This window comes from Pholcus phalangioides, unplaced genomic scaffold (assembly GCF_987345545.1).
Source record: "Pholcus phalangioides strain wild (caught in Gottingen) unplaced genomic scaffold, Ppha-v1.0 ptg000015l_1, whole genome shotgun sequence".
Lineage (NCBI taxonomy): Eukaryota > Metazoa > Arthropoda > Arachnida > Araneae > Pholcidae > Pholcus > Pholcus phalangioides.
The window spans coordinates 105,358,380-105,375,439 of NW_028301608.1; the positions used below are offsets into that span (position 1 = coordinate 105,358,380).

At 38.8% G+C, this 17,060-nt stretch overlaps 1 protein-coding gene across 3 annotated transcripts in view; it reads left to right on the forward strand.

Moving 5' to 3' along the window:
* The window catches only part of Ca-beta (Calcium channel protein beta subunit), a 101,380-nt gene that overhangs the window by 48,503 nt on the left and 35,817 nt on the right, over window positions 1-17,060 (forward strand). The gene's annotated exons all lie outside the window — the stretch shown is intronic.

A 17,060-nucleotide genomic window follows, 5' to 3' on the forward strand; every position in this document is an offset into this window, starting at 1 on the left:
ATGAGAAACCCACTTACTAATTCAACATGTGTGTGTGTGTACATGCATATGAGGATACACGCACACACAATGCATTCAAAAGTACCTGCCTCCAGCAGCCATATAATTCTCTTAAAGATCAACGATGTGTACGACCATTGATTGTGTACAAGAGATTTCGAGCATTATTTCCAACGAATGACGTTCGAAGTCTACGACTCTCGAATTTCCGGATTACATCCGGGTATTTGCCTTCAAAAAGACATGAATTTTCTATTATTTACGTGAAATACTTAATTACTAATTTATGCGCTAAATTATTCCCCTTGAGCGCTACGATAGAAATGTTGCTATGAACATTGGGAAAAAATCCGATTCCACAGAAATATTTAATGAATTTAATGATATGTATTGAATTTTTTCAGTAGGTAGAATTATTCAGAATAAAATTTATTAAATTATTCAGAGTGAAATTAAAAAATATGTATACATTCCGCAGCATAGTAAATGTCCATCAATCACTTAAGATGAGATAATTTGTCATTGCTACCCATATAGCATCACCATATGGTCATTGATTTGATGTGAATGCTTTCTTCCGAAAAAATCAATAATCATCAGTAGACTCACAACACATTAAAAATACATTACATTTCAATCTTTTTAAATTTTCCTCTTTCGGCTTGTAAGATAGATAGAGCAGCACTTACAGAGCACGCAGAGTTAAACGCTAGGTTCTCTAACCCTCCAGTGCACGGGTTCTGTCTCTTACAGGCTCATACAAAATATTTACACACTATTTTTTTAGAATTTCGATACATCATTTTAGCTGCAATATTAACATAAAATGAATGTAATTGACCACTTTTTTTTATTTCGAAAATTCATACATGGTACAGAAATGCAAACACTACGAACACTTTGTGTCCTCAAGGGACTGAAAAGTCCTTTAATAAAAGTCTCAGTAATAAAAACAATAAAATTTTGTGCTTTTTTTTAATGGATCTGAAAAAAATCTTATAATATGAAAATATAAACCTAATTTTTACAATCATTTTAAAATAATCATATCAGTTAACCTTGAGAAAAAAAAATGTTGCTTGATTGCACGGAGGGTTGGGTCTCACAGACCCAGATACAGATAAATCTTTCAACATTTCCTAAAAAAAAAGCCACCTCTCGCCCAAAGTTTGCACAGTAAACGTGAGCGGAGATACTGGGGACGGGACAATGCCCCCCCCCACCCAGCGTCAAAGTTAAAGCCGACCTATCCAATGTATTTACGTATATATGAATCGACCCCCCCCTCCCAGACTTTCAAGTCTATTTCAGCCTATCTATTACAGTAAATAAACTAGTTTACATAGGAAATTAGCTAGAGCCTCGAAAATGTTTTACTGCCATTTATCGGTAAATGAGAGAAATGCATATGCATGGGTCTCACGGGCCTAACCCGTGCACTCCAGAGTTAAACTGAGAAGAACTTTCAGAACTTTCTTTCTCCGAAGTATAATGTAATTTGTCTTTTGGTGATAGACCAACTGATCTAGAACAGCACCGCAGGTCACTTGAGCGATATGGAACTGTGCCGCTGCGATTTGTATATTTGATATAACGCATAAATGACCTTGTGCCGCGGGAACGAGTGATCTGGAACCTTACAGCAGGACACAAGTGATCTGGGAATACGTCACGGGTCAATCAAATGATGACGAACTGCACCGCGAGTCATTTTGGCAATAAGGAAATATTCCGCTAAGTTATTATGGTGCAAAATTATGTTTGACATCACTGGCCACATCAGATGACTCGAGGGCCAATCTGGCCCGCGGAACATAGTTGAGCATGTGTGTTTAAGACGTACTAATTTTATTTTCTGGACCAGTGATTCCCAAATATTGAGCTCGAAAATCGACGATGTCTGCTACACGACATCGTGGCATAATAATCTGTACATGAAAACAATGATTTAATAATTTATACACTTAAAAATAATTATTCATACGTAAAATAATAATTTAATAATAATTCACACATATAAAATTGCATTCAAATGTTAATTAATCTCAAGTAATTTTGGCATCTAGACCCAATAGGTGTGTCACATTATCTCATGATAATGGTTGACTGAAGTTGGTTTTTTGTTGAAGTATTGAATTGAAGTGCCTAAGTATCTATTTTGAAGTGTCGTATTGAAGATTTCCAATAGGTCCGTGACTCATTTTCGGGTTGTGACCCATAGGTTTAGAACCTCTGAGCAATGGCAACCATATTTTTTATGCGCTTTGTTTCCGCAGATTTTGTACTTGTATTTATTTGCATTTGTGTTTTTTAACTTCGAGGCGTGACTACGTAAACGGTCGATCATTTTTTTTCTGCGAATGGGAGTGATGAGACAAATACATTTAGAGAGCGAGAGAGAGTTGCTATATAAAAAGTTTGAACGAAAGTTTCTCAACTTTTCCTGCATCAAGTACCTCCCCTGGAAATTCGTAAATGGTTCCCGCATCACTAGGACATGTATGATAGTTACGCTTATTCCTAGAAGTTCTTGATAGTGATTTCCAACCCTTACGTGTCGACGGATACATGTATTGCTTTTTGCGAAGGTGGTGTGGGCGCAAATTTTCAAATTTATATATTTCAAAAACTGCTATTTCATTGCAATAGTTCTTATAATTGTTACATAGCAACTTAGTCGTTCTCGGACACTAATTAAAAGCGAGAGGGCACCGGGTTCGTAGAACACGGACGTAATATGTATGCTTACTGTTAGAAACGGACTGAAAGCTAGCCCACCGGCCATAGGTTGTCATTATTCATAGCTGATTATTTCATACGTACCTCCTGAAAGGTCTATCACGTGCAGCAGGTTAGAACCACTGATTCTAGAGAATACTTTTCAATTAGCGATCATCTGAGGACTTTTGGTGAAACACATAGAGCAGTGTTTCTCAAGGAGCGAGTCGCGGCTCCAAGGGGCGTCGCAGCAATCTGGAGACATGCCCTGCATATATTTTTTGCTTATGGGAAAATATCTATCAAAGGATGGAGGGGGAGCCGCAGAAGGAACCATAAATTAAACAAGGGAGTCGCTGGGGACAAAAGTGCGAAAACCACTGACCTAGAGAACCAAGTATCGTCCTAGGGATAGGCTGAAAACTAAAATAATAACTACAATAATTCCAATATAAAAACTCTTGCAAAATTAATGACATGGCTGACATCTACACGTCATTTTATTACTTTTTTTAACTGAATCAAAAGTTCAGAAGTTAAAGGATGCATAGGGACTTGGCACCTTGTATATATTACGCGGTAGAGTGATAAATCCGATTATTATGCACAATAACTAATTTATCACATTCACCCCTAACATAGGTGTGTACCTAATATAGGTAGTTATGTAATGCTTTTATAGATCATACCATTCTCGGATGGACTTCTGTCATTCTTACCGCTATTGGTATTAGAACACACACATGAATGATTGATCCACTAAACTGGATGGGTAATCCGTATATATTCGGAGATATCCGGACTACTTGCTGGGAATCATAAATTTTTTCTCATTACTGACACATTTACCAAAACTTCGGGAATAAAAAAACAGGTCTGCAGCACAAATAGGGTCTGCAGCTCTGACAAACTACCCGAGTCATGGAGGAAATGGGTCGTCAATCAGTCCGAATAGAAGAGGCCATAACAGCTCTCTCTCTCTCTCTCTCCCTCTATTATATTGATACATTGATTGGAACTATTCACTCTTAGATACACAGCATTGTGCAAAAGACAGCAACCGGAAGAGCTCAATAACCATCGAGAAGAACTTCCTATCTCTTATTTTATTTTATTTTTCGATTGTCTTCTTTCAAAAACATCTGGAGATGAGAGGTTACATCTGGTGCGTCTTATTCATATTTATGAAACACTCAGATTTATTCGTATCGTCAACCAGGGCTCGACAAATCTATTGCCCGACATGCCTGGCGTATGTAAAATTTTCGGCCAGAAGTCATGTATTTTTGTTTAGATCACATGCCCGACGCGGTGGGCATAAAAAAAATTGAATAATTTAGTTTTTTTTTTAATTGTTTCATCGACGATTATGCAAGTGTTCCTAAGATCTGCGTAAAATTCCACAGAAATTCAAATGCTTTCTTTGGCAGCTACAATGCAAATGTGTACACAACTTATGGTACTGGGCACAGAATGAAATCATGCTGCAACTGGGCTGTTTTAGAAAACGGAAACCTCACTTCCACCAAATGGTATATCTTGATGCTTTTTACGGAAGAGAAAAGACCTTAGTTTGATAAAAACGTAAAAATATACTTTTCAAAAAAAAAAAACAATTAAAAATTTCATGACCCTATTTTATAGTATATAGGCTAAAGTGTGCGAAATGGATAAAAATTTTAAAAAATGTATTGTTTGTACTATATATCGTGTATATTCATGCTGCACATCATTTCAAAACCAACAATAATTTTATTTCAAAGAGTTTTAACAGATAGTTTTGTTTTTTGTTCAACAGGTGACAGCAGGAGTCATAGCTCAACGTGGTTTCACGTATTTATAATAACAAAGTATAAATATGACTATAATAAGTCCGAAGGTTAGGAAATTTACCTCCTAATATTTTTTTCCCCCGGTTTGAAAATTATTTCTCCCATTTTTGCTGGTTCGGGAAAATTTCCTCTTTATTTCAGTGGTCTTCAATAACAAGAGGTTTGAGGATGACTAAACTAAACCGTAGAAGGCCCAGGTGTTTGGTGCTAATGGGGAATTTTATCCATTTACTTAAGAGTTCGACACTATAATGCCCTCTGAAAATTTTTTAATACGTCCCGGTTTTTATCTGGATTTGTCCCGGTTTCTCAGTAGCAGGACTTGACTTACCCTGGGGCTGCACCTGCCCAAGTCCGGTCACGTACCATAAATCGGCTATGATTCTATAAGCGAGGTAAGGTATGACTTGGTGACTTCTTTTCCTACGCCAACAGAGAGGAAAATTATGATTAGGAAGAGTTCGACTAATTCGAGATTTCCAATTGGTGACCCCATATTCCTTTTGAATTTTCTATTTCTTTCAAAATTTCGATTTAAAAAAAATTATATCACTTCCGATATTTTTTATGGTAATAAATCAATTCAGTTTTAAAATTTTCAAGTAACTATAAATCCAGTGATAATATTTTTCAGGCATATAAAATATTGATTCGGGCATCTATTATTTTTGGCTACACACCCGACCGGGAATGTAAATTTCTCCAGACCTGTCGTCAACAATTTCTGAGGCCAGAAACAGCAGACACGTATGCTCAGATGCGGTTTGGTGCTGTAATATAGACAAATGTCCACATTTTCAGGTCCATGACCAGTCTAACTGATCTCTCCTATCCCACCAATATGGCAAAACTCCACATTCCCTTTCTTTGAATAGTGGTTAGTTCTATTCCGTTCACGTGTTCGCACATAGAAAGAAAAAAAAGGAAAATAAATTTTGCTATAACTTTTTTCTTTTCCTGTTTCCTGAACATCTTGGCACAATATTCCATTTTCGTTATTTTGGCGCAGTTTTGCGGTGGTATCCGGATAATGTTTTTGGCAAATTATCTCTCGGTTCGGAATCGATTTTTGAAGAGAGTTCAGGGAGTGAGTGAGAAAACGGGAGCTCCCGTAGAGAGAAAAAGAGAGAGGCATACCAGAGGCAATACGTTTTAATGTTGGTACAGAGAAGATTTTGCGTCGTGTGCTCCCGTGTCTTCAACAGTTGTTGTTGGTGTCTCTAGACCATAGCTTTTATTTTTTTTGTGATGATAACACACACATGTTGTCAGTAGCGTTGCAGATGGTGCTATCGTGATGCCTTTTTTAAAACAAAACATCGATGATTGTGTAGTACATTCGGAGTAATATGGAGAATGCCACTTTTATTTTTTTTTTTCGATTATTCCAATTTGAAACATGGTAGAGTGGAACCTGAAACCAGTATTTTTATAAAATTTGGTTTCTTGTCTCTGCATTGACAAGTGTATCGTATTTAAAAATTATAACTAAGAAAAGAGACATTTAAAAAAATCATTTTTGTGTTGCAATACAGAATAGGGGGTTCAAAATGAATAAATGACATGAATGTTGCTCTCCACTTGTTAATACAAGATATACAGAAGACTGGATGTTGTGAAGATATTTATTATTTGAGATGTTAATTTTTTAAGGAAGGAAAAAACTCATCTCTGCCGGGAGTCGAACCCGGGTCCCTCGATTGCCGGACGAGTGCTCTCATCCTCGTCCGGCAATCGAGGGACCCGGGTTCGACTCCCGGCAGAGATGAGTTTTTTCCTTCCTTAAAAAATTAACATCTCAAATAATTGGTCAGAGCACTCGTCCGGCAATCGAGGGACCCGGGTTCGACTCCCGGTAGAGGCAGAGATGAGTTTTTTCCTTCCTTAAAAAATTAACATCTCAAATAATAAATATCTTCACAACATCCAGTCTTCTGTATATCTTGTAAAATGAATAAAATTAATTCGAGTTGATCAAAAACAAGATTTTTTCAAGAAGTTTCATCGTTTGTTTCTTGTAGTTGATGATGCGGCGGTGTACAAGCAAGAGTCACAAATGCATTCTTCCTGTTCTGCCCCAAAACTTTCCAGGCGAGCCCACAGAGAACAGAACACGCATAATTTATAAACCTTTCCTTTTCTATCTTACTATACGTACCATTTTAAGAAATGTTCTAGCCCAACTCAGAAAATACTTATAGTATTCCTTATTTTCTGACACGCCAGGTGTGAAAAATAGTGTTCCATCTAACCGACCATCTAACAGAATCGCTAGCTATAGCATAGCGTAGAATGAGCGTAGCAAAATAAAATACAATACTTGTGATGTACATTGTGCTTAGTTTCAAATTGTTGGGCACATTTCCAATAATTAATAAACTCTTTTGAAAACTTGCCTAATTGCAAATAAATTTCTAAAAATAGAAAAAACAAATATTCTCCTACAGCATCCATGATGATAGTGACAACCAAGCGACACTGACTCTATAGCATCACGGGGACGGCATTTTGAAGTTCTTTATCATTAGAGCGCGAAAAATCAGGCGAAATGCCATATATGCCTTTTTTTTTTTTTTTTTTTTATTTTCCAAACATTCTTTGTGAAATGTTTTTTTCTTTAATTTTTCCTGCCGAAAATTCCTATTGCGATATTGTTTTATGTTTGTTCGCGAATTTTAGAGGGCATATTCTGTTGAACTTAGAAGTTCTTAGCATTGAGAACTTTTTAATTTTCAACCCTTCACCCCCCTAGTATTGAGGGGTCTGTCAATTGCCCTCTAAATGGAAGGTGTAAATTTTAAACGTGCTCTCGCAGCAAATCGATTGTCCCCCTTACCTGATTTTCTTCATTTTAGGTGATGGATTTGGGGAGGAAGAGAACGGGAGAACTTCTCAAAACTCTTTCTCTGCAACTTCTCAAAATAATTCATATATATATATATATATATATATATATATATATATAATTAAATTTCTAAAAGTTTCTTTAGAGATTTCTAATAAATTTCTAAAAGTAGAAAAAACAAATATTCTCCTATAGCAGCCATGATGACAGTGACACAGCCAAGCGATATAATATATACGGGATGATTATAAAAAAACTATCCCGACATATGGGCCCATAATTATCATACCATTCACAGAAACTGAATGAAATTTTGGCATAAGGTATTTTGAGGTATGCGCTCAAGAACGATATGGAAAACAACAGTGTCACTCTAACAGTTACGGTTACAGTGAGAAAATTTCGAAAATATCAAATGGCAACACCAAGTTTTTTGTATTGGAATGCGATATCCATACCGAAAACAACTAAATAGCGTTGGAATGGCACCTGTAGCACGAAAATCCCCGGAGCTAGGCAAGGAAAAAGGACTTTGCCGTGCACCAGAGCATTAATGTTCGTTTCATTCGTCACACCGTTTCTCCGATCCCAGCCTGATTAGTCCTCCACAAGGTCATGTGGAAAATTTGTAAAACACAATAAAATGCTTTATTTTATGCTGCTTCTCTGTCCTTATTGGTTGTCCTCACTTCTAGCCTATCTACCGCCGGTGATTTTCATGCTACAGTTGCCGTCGTTCGAACGCTATTTCGGGTTTTTCACAATGGAGATCACATTCCAATACAAAAAACTTGGTGTTGCCATTTGATATTTTCGAAATTTTCTCATTGTAACCGTAACTGTTAGAGTGACACTGTTGTTTTCCATATCATTCTTGAGCGCATACATCGAAATACCTTATGTAATAATGATAAATATTCATGTCATAAAATACCTTATGCCAAAATTTCATTCAGTTTCTGTGAATGGTATGATAGTTAGGGGCCCATATGTCGGGATAGTTTTTTTATAATCACCCTGTACATTAAAGTCTTCTTTTAGAAAAATTTATATTTTAAAAAAGTTATCATTTTGGTAAAATTTATCCTAATTGAACTCAATTTTCGAAAAATTTGATGCAGTCAAATATCGGTGAATATAATTTCAATTTTGCATTTTGTTCGATGGATTAATTTCGTTTCATGTTGAGTCAGTTTAAGTTTCGAATTTGTGCGTGCCTAAATAAATTTTTTTTTGTCCTTCAGCGTCATCTATCTTTGGTCCTTTAGCATCACTATCGTTTATTGTCATTTTTAACTTAAAATTTTACTTTCTAATTTTACACGAGTTATATTTTTTTCATTCTATCGCTTATTTTTTATCCAATAAATCGATTCCTCGATAATTGTACACACCACGTCATATACAGATCACCGCGGTACAGTTCCACAGCGATTAAGGGAACCGCGACACATTTACATAACGCATAAATGTCTCGCGGCACATTCCCATATCCCTTGAATGACCCGTGGCATATTCACAAATCACTTGACTGACACGCAGTGGCCCGTGACACGTTTTCAAATCAATGAAGTGGGCCGCACTTTCCTAAAGATTAAATAATTCTGGGTTATACATGGTTGCAAAAATTAGAATGTATGCCATCACTTGCATAAGGAAAAGCCCTCCAGTGTTTTTTGGAGTGATCTTTTCTCTCTCCTCACTAAGATGTTCTCAGTTTCACAGCTGTCTGATAGATAGTTATAGCTGCAGTCAGCTCAGAAGAGGGAAGTTGTTCTGAGACGTCTAAGGGTTCAACATGATACAAAAAAAACACACAGCTTCTTTTTTTTTCACGCGCACGTTTGGTATTGATTTTTATTTTCACCCGTCTTCAAACATCATGTTCATTTTTATATTTTAATAATAATCCTTCTCCTCCCCAATAGACTCGTGAAATTTTCTTTAATGGCTGCTGCTAGTTTTATATCTTCTCGTCTTGAGAAATCACCCATAAAAGATGCCGAGACGGATAGGCTCCGTCGTTCAAAGCCGTCCTTGAATGAACAACAACAGCCATTACATCTATTAATAGGTCGTCCTCATGTTATATGTTGTGTATATAACCGTTATTATTATTTTTTCCATCAATACTTTTCTGTTGAAAACTTAATTTTTAATTGAAAAAACACATGATATTGAAAAATTATTTTAAATTGTTTATGGAATTTCTAATATATATATTTTTTCGATTTTTTCAATTCCTGTCTTTTATTGCGCTTGAAATTTCAGAAATTTCAGTGTATTTCGGCTTGTATTATGGTTTTTTCCTACGTTATAAAGTATTAATTCGTATCTGAGGAATTTATGTTTCTTTCCCATGAGTAAAGATGGCGTTACATGTTCTGAATTTCCTTTGGATTCAAATTCCCACACACGCGCGCGGACAGTGATGGTAACTCGTGGGAAAAATTGGCCAAAATTGGTCCATATGGGAAATTTCTTTGTGTTTGTAGGAAATTTTGAAAGTTCATCAAACAGAAGAATTTTAGCTTAAAAAAATGTAAATGGAAAACAACGACCGCTTTTCTAGTGAAAAATACTTGACTGCATACTTCTACCGATAGATTTTTAGCACAATTTTCGGAATGTGTGGGAAAAATTCAGTCAGAAGGGAAATTTCGCTTAACGAGGTTACCATCTCTGCATGCGGATATTTATTTCGTCACCGGGATACATCAAACTATTTAAATTGCTGTAGGGTAGGCTAATAGAAATTGACACTCTAACATATAAGGAATACATCACATAATAGTGAAAATAACTTTCATGAGTGTGTTAGTTCATGTGCCCCTCCCCTCCATTCGGCTCCGGGCCCCGGAGCATTATGCCTCGGTCGTCTCAGCTTAGTTACTGGCCTGCTCTGTTTACAAAAGCCCCCCATCCCTACATAGCGAGGTAGGGCTGACAGGGCTGTAGACGAATCCTTGTTCTTTTTTACATTATAAATTAACTTCAAAGATGGCTCGCCGGAGATTTCTACTCCATCATATAGGGGGGGCATGACTGTTCAACCAGCAGACATAAATGCAATAATCTTCATCAGCACTCACCAAAACAGCTGTAATGACGGCCCTAAATCCAGGAGTGGACGCTGTAGCCCAGGTCGATAAGATACTCGCCTGAAGTACCAAAGGATGTTCAGAGATGTCGCGAGTTCGATACACGGTTCGACCTTATCAGAAACATACCTGACACAAGGGTACAACAGATACGGTGACCTGACCACAGAAAAACTGCTACTGCAGAGAGTCCCGCATCGAGGAGTTAGCGCACCAACCCCTCGGTGAGTATAAAAAAAGCTGCCGTTCGGAATGGGCAATAAATTGTGGGTCCCGGTCTGTAGGGCGGGGGCCTACACCGTGACATTTGGTGTGATTAAGGCCTGGGATTTTCATGGTGTAAATTTATCGTTTAAAAAACTAAAATTCTATGATGTGTCATAGTCGTGAAAATATTTGCAATAGGCACAACGCTTAAGCCCCGAAAGTTAATTGATACAATGTATATCTTTTTTTTATTATTTCTATCACCGCGAGTGCTGGATCCAGCAAAACCGCACCTGTCTGATACCCTTGAGGGCGACTGAGCTGCCGTGTCTCAGTTATATATTTTCAAGAAGTAAAGATGCAAACATTCCGTCCTTGGTATGGACAAATAATAAAAGTCACAATGTGCAACGTCTGGAATTTTTTGGTGGTCAACATTGTGAATGACAACAAAGAAGTGTTGAGTCGCTACTGCTTCATCGAGGAAGTTTTGGTAATCGTGCAACGGCGCACCATTTCGAGATCATTGTACAGTACTAACGTGTCTATAGCTGAGCGATTGACTTCGTTCAGCTGCTGATATTGTTTTAAACACTATCAGCAAGGCGTTGTCTGATCTTCGCATGGGCAAATGAAGCAATTGCTCAGGTGCCCTCCTCGGGATCCGGAAATTTCGCCCCCTATATTTCTTCCCCGACTTTTCGCCTCTGGAACGTTTCGTCCCCGTCACATTTCACCCCCGAAATTTTCGCATCTGACATTTCACCTACCCTGAACCCATGAGTGACTGTGTGAGTGACCATGTAAGTGATGATTGATCATGTGAGTGACCGAGTGAGTGTGAAATCGGCTTTAGGAGTGAGTTAGTGACCGTACAAATGTCTAAGTGAGTGACAGAATGACTGACCACGTGAGCAACAGTATCTGTGAGAGTGGAATTGACGGTATGAATGAGTGACCTTATGTGTGTGCAAGTGAGTGATTGGGTGATTGACCGTATATCAGTAACTGAGTAGGTGAACAAAGTACGAGTGCAAGTGCTACAAGTACGAGTGCAAGTACTACAAGTACGAGTGCAAGTACTACAAGTACGAGGTGAACTAAGTACTACACTCACCGTACGAGTGACCGAGTGATTGACCATATGAATGATTATATGAGTGACCAGGTGAGTGGCGTTATGAGTATCCAAGCGAGTGATTGAGTGGTTGACCGTATGAGTTTCTAAGGGAGTTTACTGAATGATCGACCGTATGAGTGACTGACTGAATGCTTGTATGAGTTTCGAAGTGAGTGACTGATTGATTGAGCGTATGAGTAACCAAATGATTGACCACGTGAGTGACTGGGTGATTTACTGTATGAGTGACCAAGTCAGTGACGGAGTGATTGCTTGTTAGATTTCCAAAGTGAGTGACTGAATGATTGACCGTATCAGTGACCAAGTGGTTAACCGCATGAGTGACCAAGCGAGTAACCGAGTGATTCACTGTATGAATGTCCATGTGAGTGACCGATAGATTGACCATATTAATAATTGTATGATTGACCATATGAATAATTGTATGATTGACCAAGTGAGTGAGTGTAGGAGTGACCATATGAGTGACCGAGTGATTGACCATATGAATGATTGTATGAGTGAACAGGTGAGTGAGGATATGAGTGTCCAAGGGAGTTACTGAGTGATTGGCCCGAAATTTAAGCAGCAACTCAACTCGAAAATTGTTCACCTTTGTCTCATGGAAGTGATGCTCGCTTTGCTCGGGGTCCCCCACCCCCTAATGGAAGGGTTTGGTGCAAAAATGAGAAAGCCCGTTTCTCTTCCATTCGAATAAATCGGCCCCTTTCTAGCCCGAATGCTACGGTGGTCTATCTTATTAAGAGACATAAGAACGAACTGCTGCAGTTGCTTTTTCCTAGCACAAAACGAAGGAAATGTATCTCTTTTTAACAAGAAAATGGATTAGCTCAAAATAGCCAAAATAGAGCTACCTCTTTTTTGCAGTAAACAATTCAATTCTTTTATTCAATATTTCTTCTTTTTTTTTTCAATCCGAGCACAACCCCGGTCTATCGTCATGGGCAATTTACTACCGATTGAGTTGTGCCGAAAGTGTGACACCTAACAGAGTTTGAGTACGTATATGGCGTTTTGTGTGCGTTTTTAGTGCTGTCATCTATATTTAAATTTTTGAATGAAGTCAAATGGCTGAATATATTTGTGCTGTCGTAGGCCTGTTGCTCTCTATTGCGAGACTTTTTAACGGGCAGATAAGATCGTATTCGCGCCTCGAAGTTGGGAACCACAGAAAAATAACTTCAGCGTGAGCTCGTTAAAACGGCCCTGACTATAAACAATGGCAAACTAAGATTTAAAATCTTCACCAGCACCAACCTGTCGATGAGTATAAAAAACAAGCCTGCCGTTCGGAATCGGCAATAAATTTCAGGCCCCGGTCTAATTACCCTCCTGTGCAGAAAATGGCCGTGGTGCGACAAAAATGATCAAAATCTTCACTTGTATTTCAGTATACAGTAGGTGTGACGTTGTCAAAAGACGGGAATGGTATTATATTTACAATCGACTAAACGATCTCATCAAAAACGAAAAATCCATATTAAGTTAGGCCTAATGAAAGGCTCAAGGTCTTTCAAACTTTGATCAAACTGTCAGGCCCCTTTTCAATTATTCGAAAGAAATTTTTCTCAGATTGAGTGATGGAAAGCCGCAAGAGCCCCATGTTTGTTGGACTAAAAAGCAGAAAATTATTAAAAGATTCAAATTTTAATACTTATCTCATAAGCATTGCGTTCGCTGTTGGGTCCTTTTTCAAAAGTTATTGTACACAGTGGGGTATTTACAGGGGAGAGCTCATCGGGCTATAATAGCCCAGGTCGGCGAATTAAGAGGGGTGGCAAATTTGAGAAATGAGTGGCCAAGGAAATCAGTAGAATGGGAGAAGAGTGTGGCAAAATGGATGTATACCTCAATAAATTCGCACCTGCCCGGACAGCAAGGGACTAGATCAGTGAGTGACCGTAAAAGTGACCAAGAGAGTTTGCAAGCACGTGAGAGAGAGCAAAAGAGTGACTTAGAGCGTGAGCAAGCATTTGAATAACGAAAAGAATCACCCACAGAGTGAAGAACCAGGTCAGTGTAAGTGACCTAGAGAGTGTAAAAGAAAGTGAATGACTACAAGAGTGATTAATGATCTAGAGCAGTGGTGCTCAACCTTTTTTGACTCGCGGAGCCTTTTTCAATACATAATTTTTATATCGGAGCCCTGTTTGACTCGAGGAGCCCTTTTTGTATATAATTTTTATGGCGGAACCCTGTAGGCCTCTTTTTTTCATTTATCTATCAAATTTACTTATTTATTTTATTTTCATTGAGTCACTGCGGAGCCCCTAGAAAGTGCACATGGAGCCCCAAGGGCTCCGCGGAGCACCGGTTGAGAACCGTTGATTTAGAGCATGTGAAGTGTACTGTAAATGAATAATACTAGAGTCACCCGTAAATCAAGGAACCATGTCAGTTAGCAAGCAAAAAAATGACCTAAAGCGTCTGCAAGCATGTGAGTGACCAAAACAGTGTGCTAGCATGTGAGTGACTTAGAGAATGTGAGCATTGGAGTGACCAAAAGAGTGACTTAGAGACACGGGTGTACTTGTGTGGGAGGAGCTTTCCCCCCCCCCAGCATAGGATGGCGAATTTGAGGAAAGATTGGTCAAGAAAATTGGACTAGAATGGGCGAAGGGCAGCAGAATTCGTGTAGCCCCCCACAGGCGAGAAAACTATAAAGACTAAAGGAATCAATTAGGCAACTAAAGAAGAAATGGAAGGGGTTGTAGAATGTCAATAAAAATTAACTTTTTACAAGAATTCATGACATTCAAATTTCTTTCCACAAAATCTTGCCACCTTGAGTGACGAGCAACTACTGTGAGAATCAAGAGTATTCTCTTCCGTAAAAGCGATGTATTGGAGGATTGAGTGAGTGCCGACCGTAAGTTGTTTAAGGTCCTTTGTTGTTGCCTTTGGACCGTCCTGGCGGGATAAAATGGTCGTTATTGAAAGACTCCGTTGGGTTTAACTTGGCTGAATGGATATCCTGGGTTTCAGGGGGGGGGGGAGCAGTAAGGGTGATTACCCCCTCCCCCCGTTCAGAGAATAAGTTGTAATTGAATAAGTTGTTCTCTCAGTGAGTATAAAAAAAAGTCTGACGTTTGGAATCGGCAATAAATTGTAAGGCCCGGTTTAATTAGCCGTCGTCTGCAGAGAAATGACCGTGGTGCGACAAAAATGATCAAATGATTTGTTCAATTAGGCCATAAATCGTTTCACATAGTGATCTGCCAGGGTGAATCAGTCTTATTTGTAAGAACCTAGTCTTATTTGTGCATTTAGCCTTACAGGGCAATCTCGAGATATCTCGTCCAACTTGATCCGCTTTACTTTGGCAATTACGAAATATCTCGGGTTCTTAAAACCATCTCATTTCGACAATCCCGAGCCCAGCTATTGTTATATTATATTCTTCTCCTGATAATATGCCCCTCTCCCCCCCCCCCCCCCACCGTCAATCAACTGCCAGTAGGTGGAGCCAGCTTTTGTTCAAAGCCAGATAACAGAAGGGGAGGGAGAGAGACTGTCTTTCTTTTCCCTCCGAGGTACAGGATAATTACGTACAGCAAAAATAACAGAGAAAAAAAAGTTTTTACTCTTCCTTTTTTTTTATTGTTATTTTCAGTGTTGGGAGGGGAATTTATCTGCTCACGCTTGAAAAAAAATTTTTACGTCTTGAAAATAGGCGGCGATTTCTAGAAGGTTTAGTGGCAGTTATAATGCGGATCAGGAAAATTTTAAAAACCTCTTAAAGGGTTAAAAAATGTGAGGTGCTATAGATTAGTGTTTCTCTACCACCGGGCCGGGAAACTGCGTTGGGCCCAGACATTGGTCAAGACGGGCCGTGAGGGATTCGCCGTTTGATTTTTCCCATCTATTTACCGTTAGTCGTATGTGTGATCGGACCTCCCACTTACAAAAATGAATTAAACCGGGCAGTGGGGTTCTAAAGATTAAAAACCTCTGATATAGAGATTTTATCACTCACTTCAACGAGTTTACAGAATATTCACCGCCGGAAAATTCACTGACAACAATTCGCCACCAGACAGTTCATCGCTAGGAAAATTCACCGACGACAGTTCGATACGAGTCAGTGAGCCAGTAAGTGAGTGACGAATGACGGAGTGAGTGAGTCAGTGAATGAAACAATAGCTAGTGTATGATTGAGTGACAGAGTGGTCAGTGTTGGTGAGTGAGCAAACTAGTGAGAGAGTAAGTGACCTAGAGATAGAGTAAGTGACCTAGAGATAGAGTAAGTGACCTAGAGATAGAGTAAGTGACCTAGTGAGTGTTATGGTGAGCGAGCCAGTGGTAGACTTGGGACCGTATTCACCGACATGGTTCAAACTGTGAGTCACAATTTTTTGGATGAGATCAACATAGATTGGTTAAAAACTTGAATTTAACCAATCCGTGTCGATCTCTTACCAAAAAATTGTGACTATAGCTTAAAACATTTCGGTGAATAAATGAGTGACCTAGTGAGAGTAAGTGCGCGACATGGTGATTGAGTGTGTGTGTGTAACTCAGTGAGCAACCCTCCCTAATAAGGAAGCAACAGAGTGAGTGAATGACCAGATCATTGAGTGTATAAGAGAGAGAGAGAAACCTAGTGACTTGATGATAGACTTAGTAACCCAGTGAGTGAATAAAAAACGAGAGACCTACTATGTGATTTAGGCAGTAAGTCAGTGACCTAGAGATAAAGTGAGTCAACGACCTACTGAGTGAGATTGTGAATGAGTGATTGACCCGGTGAGTAAGTGAGTGACCTAGTGAGTAAGTGAGTGACCTAGTGAGTGAGTGAGTGACCTAGTAAGTAAGTGAGTGACCTAGTGAGTGAGTGACCTAGTAAGTAAGTGAGTGACCTAGTGAGTGAGTGACCTAGTGAGTGAGTGAGTAAGTGATATTATAAAATAAACAACCTAGAAAGTGAGAGATATAATGAGTGGCCTAGTGAGTGAGTGAGTAAGTGATATTATAAAATAAACAACCTAGAGAGTGAGAGATGTAATGAGTGGCCTAGTGAGTGCGTGACAGAGGGAGCGACCCAGTGAGTGATAGAACGAGATACCTAGTGATTGACTGAGTGACCTGTTGAGTGAGTCAGTGAGAGCGAGCAGGCTCAAGTGGCAGACCGGCTTCGCTCATTATTCATTCACTCGTTCGTTTCCTCAAGTCGAACTGATGGTCGATGAATTTTCCATTCGTCGAATTATTGGCTG